This window comes from Podarcis pityusensis (assembly GCF_964106645.2).
Source record: "Podarcis pityusensis genome assembly, chromosome: 1".
NCBI classification, from domain to species: domain Eukaryota; kingdom Metazoa; phylum Chordata; class Lepidosauria; order Squamata; family Lacertidae; genus Podarcis; species Podarcis pityusensis.
In genome coordinates, this window is record NC_138028.1 from 33,705,059 (window position 1) to 33,732,019 (window position 26,961).

The 26,961-nt window shown below is 42.3% G+C and overlaps 1 long non-coding RNA gene across 1 annotated transcript; it reads left to right on the top strand.

Annotated features, from left to right (window-relative positions):
* The first annotated feature begins 14,184 nt into the window (after nt 1–14,184).
* On the top strand, nt 14,185–17,582 carry LOC308462736. The gene is made up of 3 exons (XR_013979288.1): nt 14,185–14,240; nt 15,039–15,143; nt 17,479–17,582. It is a non-coding gene; the product is annotated as an uncharacterized lncRNA (long non-coding RNA).
* The last annotated feature ends 9,379 nt before the right edge of the window (nt 17,583–26,961 follow it).

Here is a 26,961-nt window from a genome sequence, read left to right on the forward strand (position 1 = left end):
CCAGAAAAGAGGACAAAAGAGGACATCAAACTGCATATAATCTGCATGTGCAAATTTCTGTGTACTGTTGCAAAATTAAAAAATAATTGCCGTAACTTAAATAGGCACATCCAATACACCTTATTTGGCCAGAAGAACTGTCAGTCTGTTGCCCAGGTACTAATCACTCATGAGGAACTTCAAAGCCCTTGCTATCTCTCCTTATGGATATTTCTCTTTAAAGTGGACTTGGACCAGAATGCCCTTCAGATAGAAGACTCCTTCAAACAGAGGATCTTTCTTCAAAAGTGTGTGTCCTGCTAGAAAATCAGGTGCTAACTTCAAGATTGGCTGTCCTGTTGTAGAAATGTGCCATATTCTGCAATCTGCAGAGGTTATTCTCAGACTCAAGCAGTTTTGTTTTGGAAACGCTGGGCTGCATAAACAGTGTACAACAAACTGGAAGTTAGTAAGATCTAACTTCTAGGAAGCGTGTAGCCTTGCGGCTCCCAGAACAACTAAAGGTTTTCAGATTCCAAATTAGAAACCCTTCGATCAGGGCTCTAAGGCTAAAAATCAATTTCATATTTTCTGAGTTAATACTACGGCTTGCTCTTAACAGACATAGAGACTAATAAGGTATGCAGAAGGAGTAAAAAGCAGCACACAAAAAATTGAGGCCTTAGCCTTGGCGATGATCCAGCACAATGATGTTTCAACCAGATTTGAAAAAAAAAAATCAATAACATCTGTGGTATAATGGTTAATTAAAGAAGCTCTTCAGCAGAGCTCAAGATGAGAGGCCCGGCCTGCAATTCAGGCAGCTGAAGCTTGATTATCAGGAAAGAATGCTTTTTAGCTATGAGTGGATAGGCCAAAAGCTGCAATGTGTAGAAATGGGGAGAGAAACTGCTTTTATTTTAACTTTCTTTAAGTAATCAATACATGGTTTTCACCTGCATTAGGAGCCAAACCCCACTCCCAAACTTCATCAAGAATGAAAGTGTGTCCTCCAGATAGTCGACAAAAAACAAATGGGAAATGTGCCATTTGGGCCCGTTTTCTTTTAAAATCACGAAAGCCACGTCTACCCTGCCACTTTCCATCTGTAGATGAACGCTATGGTTGCCACCTCTCGCACAACTGTTTGTGAGTGTGTGCACCCCATGCAGTGAGACCACCGATGTGCCCACTTCATTTTACCAGGGCAACATTTGAAGCACCACTTTATTTTGGAGAATACTTTTGTTGAGGAGAGTTATGCTTTTTCATGTGGTATACAGTGGTACCTTGGGTTAAGAACTTAATTCGTTCTGGAGGTCCGTTCTTAACCTGAAACTGTTCTTAACCTGAGGCACCACTTTAGCTAATGGGGCCTCCCACTGCCGCTGTGCCGCCACGGTGTGATTTCTGTTCTCATCCTGAAGCAAAGTTCTTAACCTGAGGTAATATTTCTGGGTTAGCAAAGTCTGTAACCTGAAGCGTCTGTAACCCGAGGTACCACTGTATAATTTGCTGGTGTTGGCTGTCTTCCTCTTTCTTGCTCCTTATTGTTGCATATGGTGGGGCAAGGGGTTGTTTGCTTTTATTCATTTCTCAGGAAGGGGAAAGTGTGAGATCAAGACTCCTCTGAAACGGACTTGAAGGACCAACCAGAAACACAGGTTAAGGGGCGTGGCCAACAGCAGAGAGAGAACAACAGGGAAGGTTAAGCAAGGCTGCATACAGGCAATAAATTTAAGGCACATTCAAAACACACGCCCCACTCAAAGAATTCTGGGCACTGCAGACCCTCCAAGTGTCCTTATTTTCCAGAGACAGTCCCAGATTTACAGAAGCTGTCTTGGTTTCTTATTTGATTCTGGAATTATGAGATGTTAGTATCCAAAATGCAAAAATTGTTTATTGCAAGGGCTGTAGAACTCTATAACATAATACACTCTGTTGCAAGTATGGCAGCTGAACAGTCTTAATAGTTTGAGTAGCAGGTATGTTGTGTTGTGCTGTGCTGCTGTCCACCTCAGAGTTGGTTAGTTTGTAACAGTTTAATCTATGTAAGATGTTTTAGCAAGTTAGGTATCACCCACCTGCATTCTACATTTAATCTTCAACTGCAAGTACACAAAGTAAAAGTTATTTGTTCTTTAAACTTTAAAAGAGAGTGTCTTGTGTAATTTTTATAGGAGGGAAAAGGAAACTAATTAAAGGATCAAACAACCAGGGCTGACTTCAGCTTACTTTGTAAATTGGGACTGGTGTCTAATTCCTACAGGACAGGAGTGTCCCACATTTCCTTAGGACGTCCCTATTTTCATTGGAGAAATGTTGGAGGATATGGAGTTATGCGACCCCCAAACCAAGGAGAGAAGTAACTATACAACCTTTAGAAGACATCTGAAGGCAGCCCTGTATCAGGAAATTTTTTTTAATGTTATGTTTTTATATATGTTGGAAGCCACCCAGAGTGGCTGGGGCAACCCAGTCAGATGGGTGGGGTATTATTATTATTATTATTATTATTATTATTATTGGACATCCTTATTTTCATCAGATAAATGTTGGAGGGTCTGGCATCGTAGTTTACCCTCACAGAGGTACAAATCCCAACACCCCTTAACAAACTACATTGCCCAGAATTCTTTGAGGGTGGAAATGTGTTTTGAATGTGCTTTAAAAAGGTAGCCTTAGATGGAGTACTCTTATCTTAAAGTGCAATGAAGTGTTTTTGTTAACATACAACTGTTTCCAGAATTGCTTCCTAATACAAGGGAAATTACTGAGCTCCTCCAGATGACCTGTTTATTCAGCATTTATCCTGATTTGCTTGCATAAAGCTTGCATGGCAGTTAGGCTATGCCTGGACTTTACTGAGCATTCACTCTGATTTGTTTATGGGGTAGTTATATGACAATGAGCATTTGCCCTGCATTCATTCTGATTTGCTTGCAGGGTGTTTACTTGCTTTTTCATCAATCATTCATCCACCCCACACTTGCCAATGCATTTATAAACTATAACAACTGTGTGTGTGTGTGTGTGTGTGTGTGTGTGTGTGTGTGTGTATTTGTTGTGCTAGGGCTTTAATTGTACAAACCTAAAGTTACAGTATACATTTGAATCCCTCCTGCAAGCTACTGACTGTCTATCTGGAGGTGCTCACAGAGACAATGGGCTCTTCTGTATAAAGCTGTCATTCTCCACCCACCAATCTATATAATAAATCCATATAATCAGTGCTTTTTTTCAGCTGGAGCATGCCGGAGCACAGTTCCGGCTCCCCTCATTTGGGCGCCATTGTGGGCTGGCAGTCCCCTTGCCCGCTTCTTCCCTTTACATTTTTATGGCATTCACACATTGTCTTCTTCATCCAAGTGTTAACGCTAAATTCAGATTCCCCTCGTCATCACATAATATGAAAAGGGAAGAAAACACAATATAAAATTTTATGTTATTTGACTGGAGATGTGCTGAAGCACACTGTGTGCACATTTAGTTTTTTTGGGGGGGGTTAACACGTGTGATGACATTTCACTGGATGCCATCTGTTACCACACCCGCTACTTCCGTTTTCTTTCCATCACCCCAAAGAAACATAAAGAAATAAGAGGAGCCCACTAAATTTGGCCAATGGACCATCTAGGCCAATATCCTCACAATGGCAAACCAGATGCCTACAGGAAGGACCTAAGCACAACAGCACTCTTCTATGATTCCCAGAAACTTGTATTCAGACACATGCTGCCTCCAGCAGTGGAGGTTGACCATAGCCATCCTAGCTAGTAGCAGATTTAATAAACTGATAAAATATGCAGCTCCTTTTTTCCCATTGGTTGTTGCTAAACGCATGCCATGGAATTTATAATAATAATAATAATAATAAATTTTATTTATATCCCGCCCTCCCCAGCCGAAACTGGGCTCAGGGCGGCTAACAACATTATATTTTTAAATACAGCTCTTTTTTATGCAGAATTGCTCTTGCAGAAAACAGCTGTATTCAGGGCTGACTCACCCATGAGGCAAGGTGGGGCGACAACCTCAGGCGGCAGAATCCACAGGTGCAGCAAGACCAGCCTCCAAGGAATGCATCACTCACTGCTGCTGCTGCTGCTGCTGCCGCCACTGCAGTAGCGGGATCCATGGATCTGCCGTCTCCTCAACAGTGCCCCCTGCAATGCCACCTCTACAGCAGTCTCTTGGTAAATGATTGCAGTCATGGGATTTTTGTCTACCACATGACGGTGTATGTTTTGACTCCACAGAGTGGGAAGTGATGGAGACAGGATGTTTGTGTTACTGTGTTCTTTGAAGTGGGACTATTGTCCTTTGTTCTTTTTCTCTTTGCTGTCTGATGCTAGAGAGAGAGGGAGCCATGTTGCAGTGCTCTGAGTGTGTTTATATGTAAATAAAGTAGATTAGCCAAAATGCTGAGTTGCTGAGGTCTGTCACGCAAGGTGCGCAAACTCTGCAGATCCCTAAGTGTGCTGGTGTCGGTTGGCATCGGTCGCTGTGATGTTCGGGCTGAAGAAAGCTTATGACGCTCCCAAACGATTGACCAGGAGGGAGAGAACATGCCAGTCGGGCATGTGTCTCTGCCAGGGTCCTACTCGAGTGTAGGCTGAACTCCTGACAAATAGGAGGCACTGCTGGTCTCCTCCCACCCTTGCTTTCTATGCAGAACTTCTGTCATCCCTTCTTCCCTGGCCAGGAGGCGGCACCATTTTGTGGCTTGCCTCAGGTGCCAGAATGCCCTGCCTGTATTAAAAATAGGAAACATGCCCTCGAAGGTACAAGAGGCAAGAAAAGAAAGGGGGAAGGAAGGAAGCAGCAGCATTTTATACCAAATCCACCCCCATTATAATCCTCATGACAACCCTGTGAGGTAGGTTAAGTTGAGAGATAGTGACTGGCCCAAGGTCACTCAGTGAACATTGTGGTTGAATGGGGATTGGAACTCGGGTCTCTCCAGTCCACTCTTTAACCATAACACAACACAGGCTCACTGTATAAGAATCAGGCAGGCAGAAACAGAAGTGCAAGCAGGAGATGGAAAACAGGTGCTATTGGTTTTCTATTAAAAAGCCAAGAAGTTCAAGAAGAACCAGCATGATGTTTAGTCAGGGCAGCATTGCAGTCATGGGGCAGAGGAGAGGTGCTGATGTCCCCCACATTGTTCATCTTGCAGACAATCTCCTGTGTGAGCTGGACTTTCCACGGGAACAGCCAGTGGTGTGGCTGATAGACAGTTCTGCTTCCACGCTCATCATCATCGAGAAGGGGAAGGAATAATGTGAACTTGGCCTCCATGCTGCCAGCTGTTCAACATGAAGGCCGCAGCTGTTGTGAGGATCTCAGCATGGCAAAGGGAAGCTCCTCGCACCACTCTTTCACCAAGCTGTTTCTCCGCTCCTGGTGAATGTATGAAGCGCGGCTTAGTGTTTTCATTGTCGAACTGCGCTGGCTATAAAGAAATAGGCCATTTTAGCTGATTACTCTGAGTCTTTGTTTATTTTTCTTTGCTGCTCTGAGAGCTGTACAAGAAGTTGGGTATCACATCCCTGCTTTAAAAGAGCAGCGCACTTGTTCACTGCACTGACAAGTCTCCTGCTGAGCTCTCATCTCTGGCAAAGTGCAACAATGTTGTACAAATGAACTACTTGTACAGTAGAGTCTGGGAATCTTTGAACAGTGACAGCAACAGGGCTCTCTAAGTGTCTCTGCTGAAAGGGAAGGCATTCCTAAAATTCACTTCCTGAAAAGGCTTTGCTGTTTGTCTGCGAAAAAAGCAAGCCACATATACCTCTCACAAGTTCACAGGGAGTTCACAAGTTCACAACCCTTATTCTTAAAGCACATGGGTCAATGTCTGGGACAAACAGAAGGAACTGTGCGCTCCTTTCTTTCAAGCTATCCATGCAAACCACGCCACACAATTGCCAGACCATCAAAGCCATGTTGGGATGTGGTTGGTCTAACCTAGGTTTTCTCTCCTGTGCCCCATTGCCTATGTGAAGACTCGTGGTTGCATCTTCTAGTCCTCCCGCTTTGCCTGGTTCTTGCTGAGTTAGCATGTGAATCTTTCACACCTAGGCAACAGTTTTGAAAGGGAAACAATTTCATACCAGTATTTGTGTGAACTCTTCCTTCACAAAGAGTTGTGCATATAATCATGCATGTTCGTTATGAGAAGGTTTCATGGGCAAAAGCAAAATGAATGCTAACCTAGCACTGAAGATGTCCGTACCAAAAGCCGTTTCCGTACATTATGGTGTGGTATGGACATGTTTGTTTTTAACATCACACCTGTGCCACAGCTTTTCAGCAATCACTGGTGCTGTTGTGGACACTTTTCTCTACACTTACCTCAGCCTGGAGCAGGCCTATAAGAGTTAAGAGTCGGGACCTTTTTCAGTAGATGAGAAAAGCCTTCACAGTTGTTACTCCTTCATATTCTGAAAATGTGTTTTCTTATGTTGTTCCACACGTGTCTGTTGGGAAGCCTCTTGGGGGGGGGGGTGACATTGTGGGCTGTGCTTAACAAAATTCACAAGCCCCATCTCCAACCCCATATTTTATTCAAATCATAGACCCCTCTAGCCTTCTAAAGATATGATCTTGACATGCTAATGACCCCCTCATCTTCCCACATTATCTCTGGGCTGATGGTCTCAATGACTTTGCCTAGGTAGTAAGCCCCATACCTCCAGAGCCCAAATTAATTTGTTCTTGAAGATCTCACACTCCTGCTTAAATCAGGTTATTCAGATAGCAGCACAGTCAAGCAAAAATCCAGCCTGAAGACACTTGAATTCTGTGCCACAAATGGAGATACTGCCTGAGCACTGTGCGGAAAACATAAGAAGATCCCTGCTGGACCAGATCAGAGACCTAACTAGTTTGCCACAGTGACCAAGCAGATGTCCATGGGAAGTCCACAAGAAGGACATGAGGTAAAATAATGGGATGGAAATAATGTGCTACATGAACAACTCAAGGACCAATGCCCTGGATTTGTTAGCATGATTTATAAAGCGCTCCAAACAGGAAAATTGGGTTGCATCTAAAATGCTGAAGGCTTTTCATTTTAATTATGCTGTATATTAGCAGTGGACATATTCTCTGAGTGCGGATCCTTTTGTAGCCCAAATGGCCAACATCCACAGACAAGAGGGAGGTATCAGCAGGTTTAAGGAAATCCCAGATTACTCTTTTTAACTAAACATCCCCACAGACTACTGATGGAGATAGTAAAATGGTAAAACGATGGTGGTGGAATAGGAAATTGGGACAGAGTATTCTGGGAAAGGGCATGGCTGGTTGACTGGTTGGCTGGCTGGCTGGGATCCTGCACAGGAGAACTCCACGTGGCAATATTTTGTTGCAACAGGTCCTACATGGCCCCACCCAATTATCAACATCTTACTTTTTGACAAAATAGGACAACTGTTTCTATTTTCAGACAAGCATCAGATCTAAATTTGGTTTTGCAATCCTAATTTCAGAATTGTGCAAACCGTATTTTGACTAGTTGGGCACTGAGAGTCTTTCAGAATTGTGCAAATCACAATTTATCTTTTTGGGCACTGAGAGTTTGCCTCAGGATATGTTGGCAAAGAATTGCCACACATGAGAACAGGAAAGAGAATGTCAACCCAAAGCTCCTCTAGGTTTGTTCATGTAGCACCAAACCATGGTTTAGTGTGCTGCTGTTCTTTGCATGTCTGCTTTCCATGCGTGTTTAGAATTTCTGTATTTTATCACAACCTTCTTAATATAACTGATGCATTTTTTAATCTGCTTTGTACAAATGTTTGTGTGTTTTTCTGTTTCATGCATATTTTCATACATGGAGTTAATGGCATATTTTCAGTTTTAATTAGCAGTCCACTGGAGGTTTAAGGTAAGTAGCCATTAGGAACTAGGGAAATGTAATTGCTCCACCATCTGGTCAGCTGTAATATTTTATTACAATCATTTGATAAACAACAATATTGGTAAAATATTGAAGATGTTTCTCCTGAGACCTATTTTAATGGAAAGCTGGTTTGTTTTGACAGCCTTTGTCACATACATTCAGCACTCAAAGATTTGTAAACACTTTATTATTATTTTTACCCTGGAAAAAATGGCAATATTGATGTTATAATTATATTTATACAGCAACCTCTCACAAACAATTAATTTAAAGATTACAACAATCACACACACATGGCTCAACTTGAATAAAATACTTGGGGACCCAGGTAAACCCCGTCCTGCATCACAAGACACAGGGACACACACCATTTGAGTGGCAATGCCCATATTCTTTGGGGAGCTCCAACCCCCTCAACTACTTTATTGGGGGAGCTGAAGGGGCCTCAGCTCCTTGTAGTTATTGCATATAAAGCAATAAAATACTGATAAAAGAGAATCACAGGGTGGGAGGAAGCCTACATGAATACTAATGAGCAATTTTCACTGAGTTCAAGGAACTTTACTCACAGGCAATGGTGTATAGCAGAGCATTCCAAACTCTGTGTCGTGACATGTTAGTGTGTCAGCTGCAGTGTGTAGGTATGTCTCACGAACACTTCCCACACGCCTCCCGGGGCTGGAAACGGATTAGTTTAACCTCCGATTTGCTAGTAAAACAGAACTACTGCGTTGCGAAATAATGCAAGTCTGAAAAGTGTGTCACCAACATTAAAAGTCTGGGAAAGTCTGGTTTTTGCAACTCAAATAAAATATGAAGCAATGAAGCTTGAATAAATATCACTTGGACTTCATATAACAAGCACTCTGGGCTTAAAGTCCTATTCAATCACCTTTTTTGGACGAGGAAGAGGAGGAAGAAGAAGGAGAGGAGGAGGAGGTGGTGGTGGTGGAGGAGACGACAATGATGACATGAGGGAGCCACAATTTGTTGGGCTGAGGCTGGCTTCTGGGTGGGACTGTCACTATAAATGCTCTACCTCAGCCATCTCACAATGTATCTAACCACTCTCCTGGAAGGAGACCCAGAAGAGAGCTGATATTCAGAGCCATCCTGCCTCTGATTCTGGAGGCAGCATGTAGACATCATTACTAGTAGCCATTCATAACCTAAAGCCATCCAAGTTGGTGATCCTCGCCAGTGTTCACATCCTTAGCAAATGTCCTTTTTGCTACTTCAGGCTACATCTCCCTTTTGTTTCTTCAAATCATTGAGAGGAATTAGTAATTATTAAGGCGTTGATTAGGACATTTCCCCCTTCTTTGGTCACCTGGGTTTCTGCAAATCCTTTTAACTCATCCAGATCACTAATCCCTTTCAATCAAGGTAGACACTCCATTAAATTCTGCTGATGTAGGTACCGTGGCACGAACCTGTATTGTAAGTCTGTCCAGTAGAGGGCAAACTCATTCACTCTCACTCTCTGTGAGAGAAAAGGGAGAGGGGGGAAGAGAGAGATCATTATAATAAGGTTCTTACAGTTTTGCAGAGCAGTCTCATGCAGATTTCCACAATTACCTGCAGGATTTTGATGACTGTAAATCACTCACCACAGGCTAGCAAATGGTGAGGGTTTTTTTAAAAAGCTATGCTCATTGTATAAAATAGCTTTGCATTTGGAAAATTACTTGAACATTCCATTTTTATTCCACATATGAAGCCAAAGTCACCTTAAATAATCCTATTTCCCCCCCATTGGTCTCCATTTGGAGATTATTTCTTTGCCCATCTTATTTCGTACAATGTACAAATGCGTCACGACTGATTATGTGTTTTAAGCTATTGGGAAACGATTCAAAATTCCAAATTGCTGTTTCATTGTATCAAACTTTACCTAAGATTTCTGTGTATATTCTGAAAGAAATATCCATATTTTTACACCATGCTAGCAACAAAATGCTTTTCTTTTAATGGCCTAAGTCTAGGCCATCTTGTTCAATGGCATTCCCGTCTTTGACAATAAATGGATGCCGTGCTCATCCTCAAAACTCCTATAATTCTTGGAAGAATACTCACTAATTGTTACAATTCATCTAAAGGAATAAATTCTAGACTATTATTTTGAGACTGCCATTATTTAGATTAATTTGAGCATAGTAAAGCCTGGCATTCAGTTCTTGAGTGAATGTATCAGAGTTTTTGAAAAAGTCCTTGCCCCAACAGGTGTAACAGCCAAAATTCAAGATGGTTTTTCACTGACCATTAATACTATACTACTTTTGTTGATACCAGTGGAGCTATACCACTATACCAATGATGACTGCTTAGCCATTTTGTTTAAAGGGTCTGCTACTGTCTTAAACATGAAGGATTATTTTCATTGCTTTTTGCCTCAGTATCATGAGGGCTGAAAGGGTGAGGAGATCCAACTGATTTACTTGTTTGGGAAAACAATTTCCCTTGAAAAACAATTTTACTTGAAATGTGATGGGAATCGAAGATGTTGGCTAGGATTTGAGATCATGTTTGGGGAAGGAGACAATATTATTCCTACTGATTTCCTGCTTGGGAAGATTAGGGACTCAGCTACATTAGTAAAGAAAAAGCCTTTTAAATGTGTTATAATACTGTGACACCAGATGGCGCAGTGGAGTTCCATTTTTCACCAATGTGATTTCCCATTATGAGGTTTACAACACGTTTTGCTGAAACACTTTTTTGATGTGTCTAGATCCAGCCTAGGAGACATTCCAGAATAATGTTCTGGTGGTGTGGGAGACTACAGGGAAAAGGAGAATCAGTGAAAAAAACGATTCCTCTCTTCTGCCAATGAGAGCCTCCACTGGATCAAAGGCCTCTGCACCCCTAGTTCTATTATTATTATTATTATTATTATTATTATTATTATTATTATAATACCTGAAGGAATGTCTCCACCCCCATCACTGAAATTGGACACTGAGATCCAGCCCTGAGGGCCTTCTGGCGGTTCCCACACTGTGAGAAGTAAAGCTACAGGGAACCAGGCAGAGGGCCTTCTTAGTAGTGGCACCCTCCCTGTGGAATGCCCTCCCATCAGATGTCAAGGAGATGAGTAACTATATATATATATATCTTTTAGGAGACATCAGAAAGCAGTCCTGTATAGGGAAGCTTTTTAAGGTTTAATGTTTTACTATGTTTTTATTTATGTTGGAAGCTACCCGGAGTGGCTGGAGCAACCCAGTCAGATGAGTGGGGTACAAATAAATTATTGTTGTTAATTTTGCGAGAGTATAAACTGTTGTCAGTTCTTTAGAGCTGGTCCAAAATAAAAAGGAGTATGGTGTACATCATTTCAGGAACTTTGGGGGGTTGAAAGTCCTTAACATCAGAGGGAATAAAAAAAGAAAAGAAAAGAAAAGAAAGAAAGCAGAAAAAGAAAGTCATCCTGAAATTTACTGGGTGAGCAATAGCAATATCCGCAAAAACTCCTGACAAAACTTCCCCCAAAATACCCCAGTCCTTGCTGGGCAGCAGCAGCAATAGTTCTTATGAAGTCTGTCAGGCCCTGCCCTGAGTCAGGTGGACAGAGGCAGGAACCTCAGGCTCCCAGCAGGTCAGACATCAGCGCATCACCCACAACTCCTTATGAGTGATTCCTTCATGAATTCAGATTTGACATTACTTCTATAAATGTTAGAAGCTGCTTTCCCCATCAGACTAGAGTAGGAGACACACACACATGCAGACACACGGGCACCAAAGCAAAACTGAAAGCAATTGTCCATGGAAACTTTAAAGCTCTCCTTGTATAGATCCAGTCTTTGTTTTCGGAATCTCCCTAGCGGCACTGGCGAAGGAAGGGGGTGCAGTGGTGGTGGCGCGCCGCAGGTGTCATCCCTGAGGGGGGTGACATTGCTGCACTGCCCCCCTGAGACGCTCACCGCTCACTGCGGGCGGCACCCCCCACCCCCTGGGACGCTTGCCCCACCCTTGCGAGCGGCTCACCCTGCCCCCAGGTGCACAGCATGTGTGCCGCTCTAGGTGCAGCTAACTCCGCCTCTGCCTAGTGGATCTATCCTTTTCCTGATAGGATTCCCTGTCCAAGGACATTAGGCAGGTGTCTTCACTATACAGTGGTACCTCTGGATGCGAACGGGATCCGTTCCAGAGCCCCGTTCACATCCAGAAGCGAACGCAACCTGCGTCCGCGCATCTGCACGTCACGATTCGCCGCTTCTGTCCATGCGCATGACATTTTGACTGCCCATGCGCGAGCGGCGAAACCCAGAAGTAACACACTCTATTACTTCCGGGTCGCCGCAGTGAGCAACCCGAAAATACTTATCCCAAAGCTACTTCAACCCGAGGTATGGCTGTAGTTTTTAATATGCCTGCTGAAAACATGTTTGCTTTAGCAAGCTTATCCAGACATTTAGTTTAATCCCCCCGTGTCTCTTTTAAAAGATTTATTGGTTTCATCTTTGTTCTTAACAATGATGGCTCTCTGTATATTTGTTTTATTTATGGTTGTTTTTATTGATGATGGTTTTACGTAGTGCTATTTTTCTAGAGAAAGAGGTACTGGAACTCACCATGAACGCCTCCTTTCTTTTATATGGTGGAACCTTGGTTGTCAAACGTAATCCGTTCTGGAAGACTGTTCGACTTCCGAAACGTTTGACAACAGAAGCATTCACTTCCAGGTTGTCAGCATTCGAAAGCCAAAATGTTCAACTTCTGAAGCATTCGACAACCAAGGTTCCACTGTAATGGCAATGGTGCCCACCCAAGAGCCCTGGTTTTATGTATAGTTGCTTTTAATTGGGCTGTGGATTTTAGCTGTGTTTGATCGAGGGAAAGCTTTATTCAGAGAGTTTTTTGATCAAGTAATTTATAAATATTATAAATAAATAAATCTAATAGATAATAAAAAAATTCATATTCCAACCAAAGTAGACATTCCCCTTAGAACTACTCTGTTTTCACCTGTCGTCCATATCATATCTAATTCTCTCCCTCCCCACTGTTTCCCCCCCCCTCCAATTATATTTTACTCCATTGTAGGATCAAAAGCCAATTAAAGACCATGTCCAGTTATCCCTGCCTTGGTCACCTCCCAATCCTACCCTGTTTCCAAAAGAAATCTGATGGCTCCATCCCATCTTATTATTTACACTGGGTGACATCCAAGGACGTCTGTCCGTGTGCCCAGGAAATATACTTGCACCCTGTGACTTTTAGTTCATCTCCTTCACCCCTCCAGCCGCTGCATGCCCCTCCCCCAAATCTGCTCTGGAAGATACCACAACCCCTGAAAGCAGATTTGGGGGGTATGCAGAGGGCAGGAGAAGAAAGTTGTCCATTGGATGAACAATGTTCATTCTATGTTTCATCTCACCCATACTTGCAAAACTCAGACAAAGGGCACAGAAGCTGATGGATTTGCTAAGTTACGTGAGAAATCAGACCAACTGTCAATCTTGTCAGTAACTGATGCTCAACAATTTCGACCCTCAATTCTAGTGTTCAATAAATGAGTGATTAAAGAGGCTGGTTTTTAGAGACCTTTGCTCCTTGGTCTGCCTTGGGTCCCAGCACAGAGTTATGGCTCAAATGATGTATTTGGGCCCAGGGAGTGTTACATTTCCACTTCCTCTGTTTTCTGGGTGCTTAAATTGCCCTATCTTTGCATCTTAACTCTGTAGTTATAAGACACTGAATATAAACAGCATGCAGAAAAGCTACCTTTGGAAATAGCCACCTCTATACAACTAGCCATGTGTGCAGGCCTTGAGAACAGGTCATTTGTCTCCTGTCCTCACCTGGCCACGTTTGCATATTTCACATATTTATAAGGCTAAATAAAGTTACCTCATGACACCCATATTGTGTCTATTTCATATTTCACTTCAAAACCTCACCTCCCTCCTAAACCCTCTTTAGCACACTTGGAGTAGCAAAGCAAAATGAAAGGAATTTTCTATTTAAGTAGAGCACTGACATTCTGTTACACAATTCGATCTTCTCTGTATACCTGCTCTCAAAAACAGAAGACACAAAACAAAACAAAAAATGCTGAATGCATTGAGTCAGCAATGGCATAGGTGTCTGAATGCATCCTCACTGCCTCTATCACTCATCAGTGTAATTGTTGTCATGTTATTCCATTTTTTGATTAGTCTGGTCCGCCAATCTCCAAGCTTTTTTCTGGCCAAACGTTCTTCTGCTAGTTGCCATGGTGACTGGATTGTTAGAGAGGAGAAAAGCTCTGTTGTCTATCATTGTTCTGTTGTGTTTTAGGTAATGCAGGAGGCATCACGAGTGAAGTGGATGGACCTTTTTTGCTCGACATCGTTTCAGAGTATTGAAAATCTCACATAAAAAAAAGGAGCAAATAGGCCACAACCAAAGAAATAACTAAGTTCACTTTAAAAAGAAAGTGCATGTTATTGTAAAAGGGGTAACGTGGAAGTAAGAACACAGAGGCAGAATATTATATTTATCATGAGAACAATTGCTACAGTTGTGAGTGTAGGCATACAAATACCAGCCATTTTGCAATTTAGATTTAATCTACCATTTCTTTACAAAAACGCAGGAAGAGGGAACATGGAGCTTTATCGCCAGTTGTTTGTTTGTTTTTGTCTTCGCTTTGTGTGAGGAGTAAGAATCACACACAAAAGTAGGCAATGATACGTATTTCCAGCTGAACTGTCACTCATCCATAGGCACTGGATTGCCCCCAAGATGGGGTGTGTGTGTGTTTGGAACGCATTGTGCACACATTGAGCACTTGCGCTGTGTGTGTGTAACGTCACAAGAAAAGGTGAAGGCCGCGTGCTCTGAAGGAGCTGACTGCCGGACCTGCATCATGAATCACACATTTCGCGTGTGCAATGCACACAGGACCACCTGAAGATGGAGGGGGCCTGGACCCCTTAAAACAAATATTGAGTGGGCTGCGGTGCCTTCGGCCTCCAGAGCTGGTGGACCTACACTCATCTTAGAACTTGTTTCCATGGATAGGGGTCGTTTCTGGGCAGCTCCTTTTGCTGTCCCATTTTGGAAATTAATAAAAAGGTTGTCTTTTGTTACAGATTATTGCTCACATTTAAAGTACAGATCTAGAAACTTTCTGTCTTGGGTTTTTCTTCTTCAGGCTATTCCAGTTGCAGATCAGCAGCAATATGAAACTAAATGGGATGGCCGGGAAGAAATGAAGATGTGCATTGTTTTGTTTTTAACGCCTTTGAAAAGAATAAAGGTAAAGGTAAAGGGACCCCTGACCATTAGGTCCAGTCGTGGACGACTCTGGGGTTGCGACGCTCATCTCGCTTTATTTGCCGAGGGAGCCGGCGTACAGCTGCTTCTGGCGAACCAGAGCAGCGCACGGAAACGCCGTTTACCTTCCCGCTGGAGCGGTTCCTATTTATCTACTTGCACTCTGACGTGCTTTTGAACTGCTAGGTTGGCAGGAACAGGGACCAAGCAACAGGAGCTCACCCCTTTGCGGGGATTCAAACCGCCGACCTTCTGATCGGCAAGTCCTAGGCTCTGTGGTTTAACCTACAGTGCCACCTGCATCCCTTTTGAAAAGAATAGCAAAACAAGAAAACCGCTAAAAGGATTTTTTGAAAGTGTTGCCCGAATTTTTAGAAAAAAACTATTCACTGGTATAAAAAGCTTGTAGTAATAATATGGAACACACACACACACACAGACACACACACACACACACACACACACACACACACAGTCTCCTTTTTAAAATACATTGGGTTGTGCCCCTCTGCTCATGGAACATTCTTTGCTCCAATGAGGCTTTCACGAGTGGGAAAAGAAATTTGTGAAAATTCACCCTTCCATCTGCAGTTCCCCAAAGTCTTGTCCAAAGTCTATTCCATTGACATAGGTCCAATTCATAGCTAAAATCCTATTCCAATTGATGTTTTATAGGGTCAAGTGAGCACACCAATGCACTGAGTAGAATTTTATAGATTGTGGATGCTATACCTGGGTCTTGTCGTTCTGTGGATATTACAAGTCTTTCAAATGGGGCTAGTGGTCTTGTGGCTGCCTTACTGATTAGCCAAACAAATGCGGATTTGGTGAAGTAGCAGCCAAAGGGGCTGTAAGTTTCCAATCTGGTTCACATTTCTTTGTCTGATAGTGGTGTATTTCAATTCTAAAAGTCACATAACTGGTATAGACCTTTTGCCCTCCATCCGGCCACAGCAAATAGTCACAAATTGTTGTGAAATAGTGGGTGGAAGGCAGTGGGGACAGTGCTGGAGTTAGAACTCCTTCCTTCTCTTTCCATGCATTAAGCATGGCTGGCGTGAATCTGTTTTGAACTTTTAGGCTGGTACTAAATTTTTGCTTTAAGAAAGGGTATTCTAGGTTGGAATTCCCTCAGTTAGTTCTGTTTGACATTGGACCCATTGTTTTGAGGTACCATCTAAAATAATAGGGATGGCGTGTCTTACTTGGTTAGCAATAAAATATAGCTCCACGTTTAATAGGCCCCAGCCTCTTTCCACAGTGGGGAGATATAGAAGTTTGGCATTTATTCTGGGTCTTTTGCTGGGTCCTTAATTTTTTCCCCCTGCCACTTTTGTATCTGGCTGAGTGGGATCCAAATTAGAAGTGATTGGTGATTGGGATAAAAACAGCAGTTTAGGTAGGATCATCAATTGCTAATCTGTTCGGGAGAGTAAAATGGGTTTTGCTCCAGCCCCCCCCCCCCCCCCACAGACACAAATTTTGAAGAATTGTCTGCCATACAGAGGGATAGTTTTGTAAAAATTGTAACCACTCTTATAATGTTTTTAACTGAAACTGTTTTTAGAATGTTTTAACTGTTTTAAAATGTAGGGTGTTTTTGGTTTTTTTTAAAAATGTGTGTGTGTTTGCTGCCAGGACTCTTTTGGTAAGAAGGACAGGATATAAATTTAACAAGTAAATAAATCTATTGGCAGAACTTTGGAGCTCTATTCCTGGTGTTGGGCTTATTTACAAAGCAAGCGGGGGGGGGGGTAGGGATACAACGTAGGCACTGAAATATATGCTGTTAACTCTTTTATAGTCTGCTTCACCCATAATTTAGAACTCTAAAATAGATCATGGTATGCAGCCAGAATGAACCCAGTGGACCTTCCTGCCAAATAAATATGCATAAGATTGCACAGCCATTCACTCTAAATCTATAGCCTATTTCTCTTTTAAAGTTTCCCATACATAGCAAAGATTTGCTATGTATAAACAAAACAGGCACACTTTCACAAGACTGAAAGCTAGAGCACTTCTCTCCTTGGATTCAAAATGCCAACTATACTAAATATTCATCTTTGTCTCCTTGCCTACAGCAGCCAAGGAATGAATCTCAGCCTCAAAATGATGCGCCATAAAGTAAGGTCCACATTTCACTAAAAGCCAGAAGCTAAATTTCCTAGCCTGGACTGTAACCATCATCTTGTGCACAGCCATTGAAAAATGGGGCCGAGTGTGTAACTCTTTAATGTGAGGCTGGTGCTGCCAAATCTAATGCTAGAGTTAGTTCTAACTAATTAGAACACTAATTAGTTCATTTCTGTTCACAGACATGCTCTTTTTCAAAGCCAATTAGTCCACCCCCTCCTTACTTCCTCTTCAAAAGCTCTGGATCCTGGGAAGCTATCCCATACATCAGGAGAAAGCAAAGGCCAATGGCAGACAAAGGAAAGAGACAAAAGGGATGTTCTAGCTATACATTTCTGTCCTGGCTGATTGAAGTAATTGGTCCCCATGAAGAAACGTTTGAACTGGCTTCCTAGTACCGGAGCACTCTTGAAGGCGGGTCTTGTAAGAATGATTTTCATACCCATTTAGAACTAGACAGTTTCAAATTCTGTTGACCTGGGAGTGTTTTTCCAGTCAAAAGATAACATTAAAAGGAGAATATAAGTTCAGTGGCCAAGTGCTTCATTTCAATATGACTATTAGGTAGGGGTTAATTATAGATGACACCCCAAAAGTTGGGATTGATTTCCCATTACCTATCCACAGGAGGGACGCGGGTGGCGCTGTGGGTAAAACCTCAGTGCCTAGGACTTGCTGATCGTAAGGTCGGCGGTTCGAATCCCCGCGGCGGGGTGAGCTCCCGTCGTTCGGTCCCACCTCCTGCCCACCTAGCAGTTCGAAAGCACCCCCAAGTGCAAGTAGATAAATAGGTATCACTTTATAGCGGGAAGGTAAACGGCGTTTCTGTGTGCTGTGCTGGTGCTGGCTCGCCAGTTGCAGCTTCGTCACGCTGGCCACGTGACCCGGAAGTGTCTCCGGACGGCGCCGGCTCCCGGCCTCTTGAGCGAGATGAGTGCGCAACCCTAGAGTCGGTCACGACTGGCCCGTACGGGCAGGGGTACCTTTACCTTTACATTTACCTATCCACAGAGTGGCTTTGGTAGTAATCATATGCATGTACGCAAGGAAGTACAAGGGAGCATGTTTCATGTATCTGAACATGCCATTAGGGTTTGAAACTTCTCCCCTATGTACGTTCATAATGCAGAAACGGCTCATCCATCTCCTCTCAGGGATGAAACACAAGCCACTTATAGGAGATCTTACTCCCTTGAGCTTTCAACACTTATTTATTCATTTATTTTCATTTTTTATAAACTGCCCCTCATCCCTTGGAATTCCAGGGTGGCTTACAAAATTGTCATGGAAAAAATACAAATATTGAAATGAACCCTAAAAATCTTCTCAAACACAGCAAAATTCCAAACACCACAGTGCCTTGCAACAGCAAACACCATACTAACTCCAGGACTTGAAAGAGTCCTCCCAAAGAAAAGAATGACATAAAAAAAGCTATCATTGAGGCAGACAACGAGACCTCCAATGGAGGGAGTTCCATAACTGGGGTGCCATCAGAGAAAAGGCCTTGCTCATGCTTACCGCACTAAAACAGAATGAATCTGCCCAATTGCCAGCATTAATGCATATTCTTCTTTCAGTTCATGTTAAGCTGCACAGTTCAGCATGGAGTGCTATTTATGTCAATGAGCCTCACGTGGACCTAACTATGCACTGGATTGTGCCCAACATCTGGAAAATGTTTCATTTAAAAAGTAGCATCTATACAAACCTACCTGAAAGTAAGTCACATTACTCTGCATGGAACTTAACGTCAGAATAGACCTGTATAAGGTTGAACTGTGAAAGACTCAGGATTTAATATGTGTGATAATAGTCTTTGGGGGCTCAAAACGCCCTGAGAAATCTGAGACTAGCTGGTATCATACGAGAATGAACAAAGACAAAATATTAGCAATAACATAGTAGTACTGTTTTAATGCTGAAATGCCTTTCCAATAAGTGAAGAACTTTTCTAAAAATAGAAATAAATGCAAGTCAACCTTTCTGTGATCTATTGAAAGAAATGCAGCAATTTCAAATAAAAAGAATAAATTTATTTTGTTTGGGTCCCCATGCCATGATTTTTGTTTGTTTTCACTGGGCACATTTTAGGGGCTCATCACCCTTGTAAAAGGTCCTACTGCTGTTTGTCTTGATCTTCCCTGCAGCTGCTGAAGGGAAAGCAAACAAACCAGAATTAAGGTCATTCCTTAAATCCTTCAGAAAGGAAGGTGAGGACTAAATTATTGCTGAGAATTACATATAGGAAAACCCCAGGATAAGATAACTTATTGTTCCTTATTTGCTAAGGCTCACAGCAGCACTGCATTTACATATTTGTAAAGGGATTACATTAGATCTTTTAGAGACAGCTTGGTATAACTGCTGGCTTTAATGTTTTCAAAGGAAAGGTGGTCCCAGGATGCTTTTGTGCAACCTGAATTCTTTAGTACTGGACAAAAAAGTTACTTGATTATGTCTGCCAAGTACTTCCTGAAGCACCATCTTAAGACAGCACCACATTACAGCTAAAGATGGCTAAGTCCAATTCGGTTTCTCTCACTTTTGCATTTTGACATTTCTGCAAAAGTTTGCAGATTTTTTATGTATTTAAAAAACTGTACAAAACTCCCATACACATTTTTAATCCACATTTTGCTTAATATACTCATGTGGATGCAAATGTTGCCTAATATGTGGATTTTGCATGCAATTTCCCCCTAATAAAATAAATTTGTATGACTTTCATGAATAAATACACCTTTGTGTATGCTTTCCCCTAATGTAATTTTTTAAAAAAGCATTTTTGCTTGATGAATGACATTGCATAATACAGAAAAGTGTAAATCTTGAAGCAGCATTTTGGTTTGGAAATTTCAAATTGGGTATATTTGCTTTACAATATGAAATGAACACATTTCTTTCTTGTCCCTACCATTGAGACTTTGACCATTCCTGTACCAGCAACATGTTTTCCCTCCACTCTCCCTCTCCTTACCCTATTTTTAAATTATTATAAAACCTTAGCAAGAGATCTGTATACCTCAACATCTGGTATCTATATCTATATCTGTATCCCCCCCCCCACAAGGTTTTATGACACTGTTTCTATCAGCATCTTGGGCTGTAGTTCTATTCACACTCACCCAGAAGTTGGCCCCTTTAAACTTAATGGTATTTACTTCTTAACTGACAGGAACTGTAAGAAGATAAATGTACAAATCCTGTTGCTTAAAAGTGGGTGCCTCCATTTTAAAAGTCCTAAAGCAGACTCATTCACAAGAACAGTTTGAAGGCAAAATCTAGATTGCAGCAAGAAATTAATGAAGAAATGAAACTTTTGAGAAATGCTATACAGACCAAGTAGAATTTCTGGATAAATCTGGTAAATGTTCACCATAAGGAAGACATTGTGCACTGGAGATCAGAGCATGAGTGTTCTGTACAGTGTTCAAAGCCAGGGCCGTCTTAAGAATATCCGGCACCGTGGTGCAAAGATCCCTCCCATTTCCCAGAGTTGCTGACCTTTTTAGGGCACTGCCGGCAGCTCTGTGGGGTTGGAGGAGGCGGGCATCAGCTGGAGGGCGGCTCCTCCAGCGGGGAAGAGGCAGAGGCTCCGGGCGCGGCGCTGCTTCAGCGAGGCGGGCGAGGGCGGCACCCAGCCTTCCCTGGCGCCCTCCAGAACTTGGTGCCCCGGTGCCCCGGCCACTTGCCTCTATCTCTATGGGCAAGACGCCCCTGTTCAAAACTCCCATTGTTCTAGGTGCATTTTGTGACAGGGAATTTCATTAGTGCAGGCAGTTTTTGAGCTCTAGTACTGTGCCTAAGATTTCAGATTAAAATTGCAGAGTGGAAGGAAAGGAGGACCTTTTTCTTCCTCCCCACTTCCAGCTACTCTCTGAAGACTGGAGAAGAGACCCTCTTAAGAATATTAGGGGGGGGGTGAGCAGGGGAAGGGCTAGACTATGTGAAAAATGAACATCATATTTTAGCTGCGGTTCATTCATTTTCAGCTTTGTATTCTTGTTATAGACATTCCGTTGCTGCTCCCATAACCTAGGTTTAAGGTGCCTTTTAGCTCCTATCTTTCCTATCTCAGTTTCTGACACTGGTTCTGCTGTATTGTGCAGTGTGATTACAATGCATCTCAAGCACGTTAAAGGACAGTGTTGGCTGTCCAGTCAATGCAGTGCGTATTTAATTTCTTTGGATGTGTTTGAAGCTACAGTATAGTTCCGACAAAGAATATACCACTACTAACCTACTGTCTCCTCAATGTTTTTTTTTATTATTATTTTTAAAAACCAACAACCCACAAGGTTTCCCCTTCGACCTGGGAAATATTCTCTGGCAGCTGTTCTATAAATAAAACATGGTAGCTTTTAGTGTAATTCTTAGTGTGAGAACATGCTCCTTTTAGAGCCAACAGTAATGCCACTTCACAAAGGGGATGCTGTCTGAAGAGAGGATCTTGCCGCTCCTTTCCACTTTAAAATCAAGTACATTGGTGCCACAGTATCCTCAGTCCCCAGGAGCCTGATGACTGCAAAGTGTGAGTGAGTCAACTACAGAGCTCAGAGCTGCCAGTGCTCACGGCCACCATCAAAACACCGGATGCTTGCAGGAATACCTCTTGTATTTCACGGGCTGGGTGAAAGGAACCAAAAGCCTCCTCTGGAATCAAAATCTGGAACTGGACTCAGTTAATACATGAAAAGGGGAGGGTTAGGGTGGTTTTCTTAGGAGTCATCCCCAGAACTCTTCAAATAGCCAGAAAGACACTGTAAGGACTTTTACAGTACTGTAGTCTATACCATTTACTCGAGGTTGGTTCCAATCCGTAGCACTTCCTAATGGGTGCTGAATCCTGGAGAAATTAGGACCCAGCTGAGCCCGGGAGCCAGCTGACTGCCAGTTGTCTTTGGCTGGATCTAGACATATAAAAGAAGCGTTTCAGTTAAACACAACAGGGAAATCCAGTACAGAAAAATGGGACTCCCCATCGCCATCTGGTGGCACAGTGTTATATTGTATATACAACACATATAAATTGCTTTTTCTTTACCAATCTAGCTGAGTCCCAGTGGAGGGAACGTGATCTCCCTTCTTAGCATGGATAGAATCTTTCTGCTTCACTCACAGGATGTAAGAGCACCATTTCTTCCTGTTGTGTCACCAGGTCTGAGGTTCAGAAGACCACATCTGATGTTTCAGCAGCCTAAACTGCCCATTACTAATACCCCTAATTGCTATTGTTTTTCTAGAGCATCTAATTTCAGCATGATTACTCTGTCCTCATTATCAGTAATCACATCAGACTCCCCATCCTTCACTTTGGGAGTACATTCTCAAGGTTACATACTATTTAAAGCATATCCAATGCACATTTAAAGCATTTGACTCCCCCCAAAGGAACTTGAGAATGGTGGTTTCCCCTTCACATAGCTACAGTTTCCATCATCTTTAACAAATTACAGTTCCCAGGATTCTTGGGGCATGTGTGCCGTGCATTAAATGTGTGTTGTGTTTTTACTTGGGGTGGACATTTCCCATTTCCCCTGATCTCTGAAGTACAAAATCCTGTATCTCAATCCATCTGTTTTTATTATGGATGAATTATGACTAGACCACATTCACAGTCACTGATGCAGAGTACTTGTGGAGGGGCTCTAACTCAAGAGGAAAAGGTATACCTGATGGTGATGATGATGATGTAGAAGGTCTTTGATTCAATCAGGTGGTGTGCCTTGAGACCCTGGTGAGTCGCTTCCAGTCAGAATAGGTAATATGCAGTTAGATAAACAAGAAGTCTGGTCTGAATTTGGATTGTTTTATCCAGTCTTTTGGGGGGGCATTATACTTCTGTTGATGCAACCTAGAATTGCATTAACATTTTTTCCTGCTCATCACAGTGTTGACTCATGTTAAGCTGGTACTCGAATAAGGCCCCGAGATCCTTTTTGCCTGTACTGCTGTCAAGACAGGTGTATTATTATTATTATTATTTATTAAATTTCTATACTGCTCTTCATCAAAGTATCACAGGGTGGTTTGCAATCTAAAAACCACAAAAATACATACCAAAGAAACAACAACTCTGCTGCATGCAGTTTAAAATGCCATAGATTGCTCAATTAGCCAAAGGCCTGGGAGAAGAGAAATGTTATTGCCTGGTGCCTAAAGATATGCAACTAAGGTGCCAGGCGAGCCTCCCTGGGGAGAACATCCCACATGCGGGGAGCCACCACAGAAAAGGCCTGTTCTTGTTGTGTTGCCGCCCTCTGGATCTCTTGGGGAGGAGGCACACAAAGAAAGGGCCTCAGTTGATAATCACATGGTCTGGCTTGGTGCATATGGTACCCTATCCTAAATTTGTGCACCTGATTATTCCTGCTTAAGTGTAGAACCTTACATTTGTCCATATTGAAATTCATTTTGTTAGTTTTTGTCCATTTCTCCAATCCATTAAGGCAGAGGTCAGCAAACTTTTTCAGCAGGGTGCCGGTCCACTGTCCCTTAGACCTTGTGGGTGGCCGGACTATATGGGGGAGGGGGGGAGAGAGAATGATTCCTATGCCCCACAAATAACCCAGAAGTGCATTTTAAATAAAAGCACACATTCTACTCATGGAAAAACACCAGGCAGGCCCCACAAATAACCCAGAGGTACATTTTAAATAAAAGCACACATTCTACTCATGTAAAAACACCCTGATTCCTGGAGCGTCCGCAGGCTGGATTTGGAAGGCGATTGGGCCATATCCGGCCCCCAGGCCTTAGTTTGCCTACCCATGCATTAAGGTCATCTTGAAACCTGATTCTATCCTTGAGGTATTAGCTCCCCCTCCCAGTCTGGTGTCATCTTCAAATCTGATGAGCATCCCCTCTATTCCTTCATCCAAGTAATTTATAGAGATGTTGAGCAACACCTTGCCTGTATGGGGGATGGAAAGGAGTGTGTAAGTGGGTATGGAAACTAGCTTACTGCTGATGTAAAACACTCAAAATTTTGGTTCGGGGCCCCAAAGGGTTCCTCTAGAGTCAGAGAAGATGGGTGATGTCCAACCAAGGAGAGAAAGAAGCAAGCAGCTTTTTAAAAGCAAAGATCCTTTATTCAGTTGCAACCAGGTTCCCTGCGCAAAGGTGACAAAGGGTATGAAGAACCCCAACCCAAAGGTAAGTTCAGAATTTTATACAGTCGCAATTGTGGGTGGTCTTATTTGTCACAGGTTCGTCAGTTTACAAGGTAAGGGGGAGGTACATGGGTGCAGGGTGCAAAAGGGAGGTTGGGTGCAAGATACAAGGGTGCAGATCCTATCTACATGAGTACGGTAATACCTAGAAATCCAAGAAGAGATGGCAAATGATATGGTAATCCGGTTTTTCTAGAATAACAATAGGGATGAGAGTTTTATCTAAGAGCTGAATTCCTCTCCCCAAATGGATCTGGTCATCTGGCACTTTACGGAAGAAGGAAGGGGAGCTGAGTGGAAGTGATTAGGGTGAGGCTAAAAATAACATTTATACTTTTATGGTTGCAATAAAGTGATGCCATCCGAATACATGGGTTCCAATTCTTATTTTCCTGGAAGTAGTTACAATAATGGAGAAGCTGGACAAAGGCAAAAGGAGACAAAGGGGTCAATTCCATTGCAATGATGCCAAATGTAACAATTGCATAAGGGTGACGGTAAGGAATCACATTTACAAGTAGTAAAGACACAATTACAAGGGGGGGGGGGGACTAGATACAATTAAAAACTACCTGGATACAATTATAAAAATACTTGGATACAATTACATAAGAATACTTAGATACAATTATAAAAATAGAGAGAGGGTAAATTCAGGAAATAAGGTTATGGGCAGTGCAGGGAAGAACGAAAAATGCTTTATTTGACAGAAAGGAAAGAAGGGATTCAAAGGAGGAAAATAACAGCAGAAGCGAATTATAAAGAGAGAAGATTAAATGGCAAAATTGAAGAAAAGGTTTATATATCTCTTGGGCTGTCTTCATTTGGTTTATTTGGTCTTGGTTTCCAGCTTCTTTAGCTATTTTTCTACATCACTGTACAAAGGTTATAATTTACATTTATTGCTCTGCCCATTTTCCCTTCTGCCCATTACTCCACCCTCCTCTGAAATGGAAGCAAAATTTATATTCCACATTGCAGGGGCACACAACCAATAACCTTCTGGGGATTGTTTTCATGTGACTTCACACAACACTGGAACTGAACCGGAGAAACACATAGAACCAGGCCTTTTTTTCAGTTGGAACTTGCTGGAACTCAGTTGTGGCACCTCTCAGGTGGGTGTCATTTGCCATTCTAAGAGAACTAGGGAGGTGTTCGTGGTACCTCTTTTTCTAGAAAAATAGCATTGCATAGAACAAGTGTAATATTCATAGAGAAAAAGCTTAGACAACTGAGGAAATGAAAACACATTCAACGGTGATGGGTGGAGGCAAACCTTATTAGTCTCTTGAAGGGGATGTTTCTTACCGGCTAAATTCGGCAATGGCTCCAACATAAAGAAGGTATTATTCTCATGTCATGTCAATATTGACTGACTTTGCAAACAAGTGGCTTTGTACGGCCTTCTTTTTCCAACCAGCGTCTGCCTCAGATAGCTTTGTGTACTCTCCAGTCTCTTGTAGTGAGCCAGTGACTGATAGGGCAGCAGATCAAAGCTCTGATAGAGAGAGGCCGGGCAATTTGTGCATGAAAATTTGTCTTTAAAAAGTGATAAGAATACAAAAGGTGGCTTAACATACTTTCTCTGCAGTTTGAACTGCAAACAGTTGATTACTTTGACAGCAGATACCGAAGTAGCTTCTGATGCCTCCAGTCTGTGGTGAGACAGAACGGAAGTCCAGAGATAAATGTAGAAAATGGCAAAATGGTGGGTTTAACCAGAACACATTTGGTCATGGTACATTTGTTTAATGAAGATGAACAAAACCTAATTTTGATATGCAAAGGTTGATAAGCAAACTCAGGACAGATATCTGTATTGTGAGGGGAGCAGCTTCTATGGGACATAAACAGGGAAAATAATGATTTGGCCGTGCGATTAACCGTATGACAACTAGCCTACTTGTGATACAGATCCAGTTATTGGCAACACACATCTTAGCTACATCAAGATTGGATTACTGCAATATGCTCTACTTCCATGATTCCCAAAAGATGTGGTGTGGCAGAAGAGGATGGAAAGCGTGGTGGGAAGATTCAAGGACAATCAAAGACACATTTAAATATTTCAGTTTAATATAAAATTATCTTTGGGGTTTTTTTTGTTTTGCAAAATATGGATAAATATCTTTTCAAAATGAGAGCAAGAGCATCAAGTGATACTGAGGACAGTCCTTGTTGTGATCCAGAATCGCTGCTTTGTGCTAGAGAAAACTCATTTATAATTAAATTTTGGGAATGATTCATGATCTTAAGTAGCTGCATTGTTTTATACTGTCTGGATGCCCCATGATGATATTATAAAGTAGCTGTGTCCTGTGCACTGCTAGGAGTTGGTTCTTTTTGTTTTCCAATGTATTTCTTATCAATAAAACATAAACTGTGTGGTGTGAACAAATTTTTATTCTGAAAGTGTTGCCCAGAAGAAAAAGTGTGAGAACCGCTACTCAGCATTGAGCTGCCTTTGAGAATCCTACACATCCTATC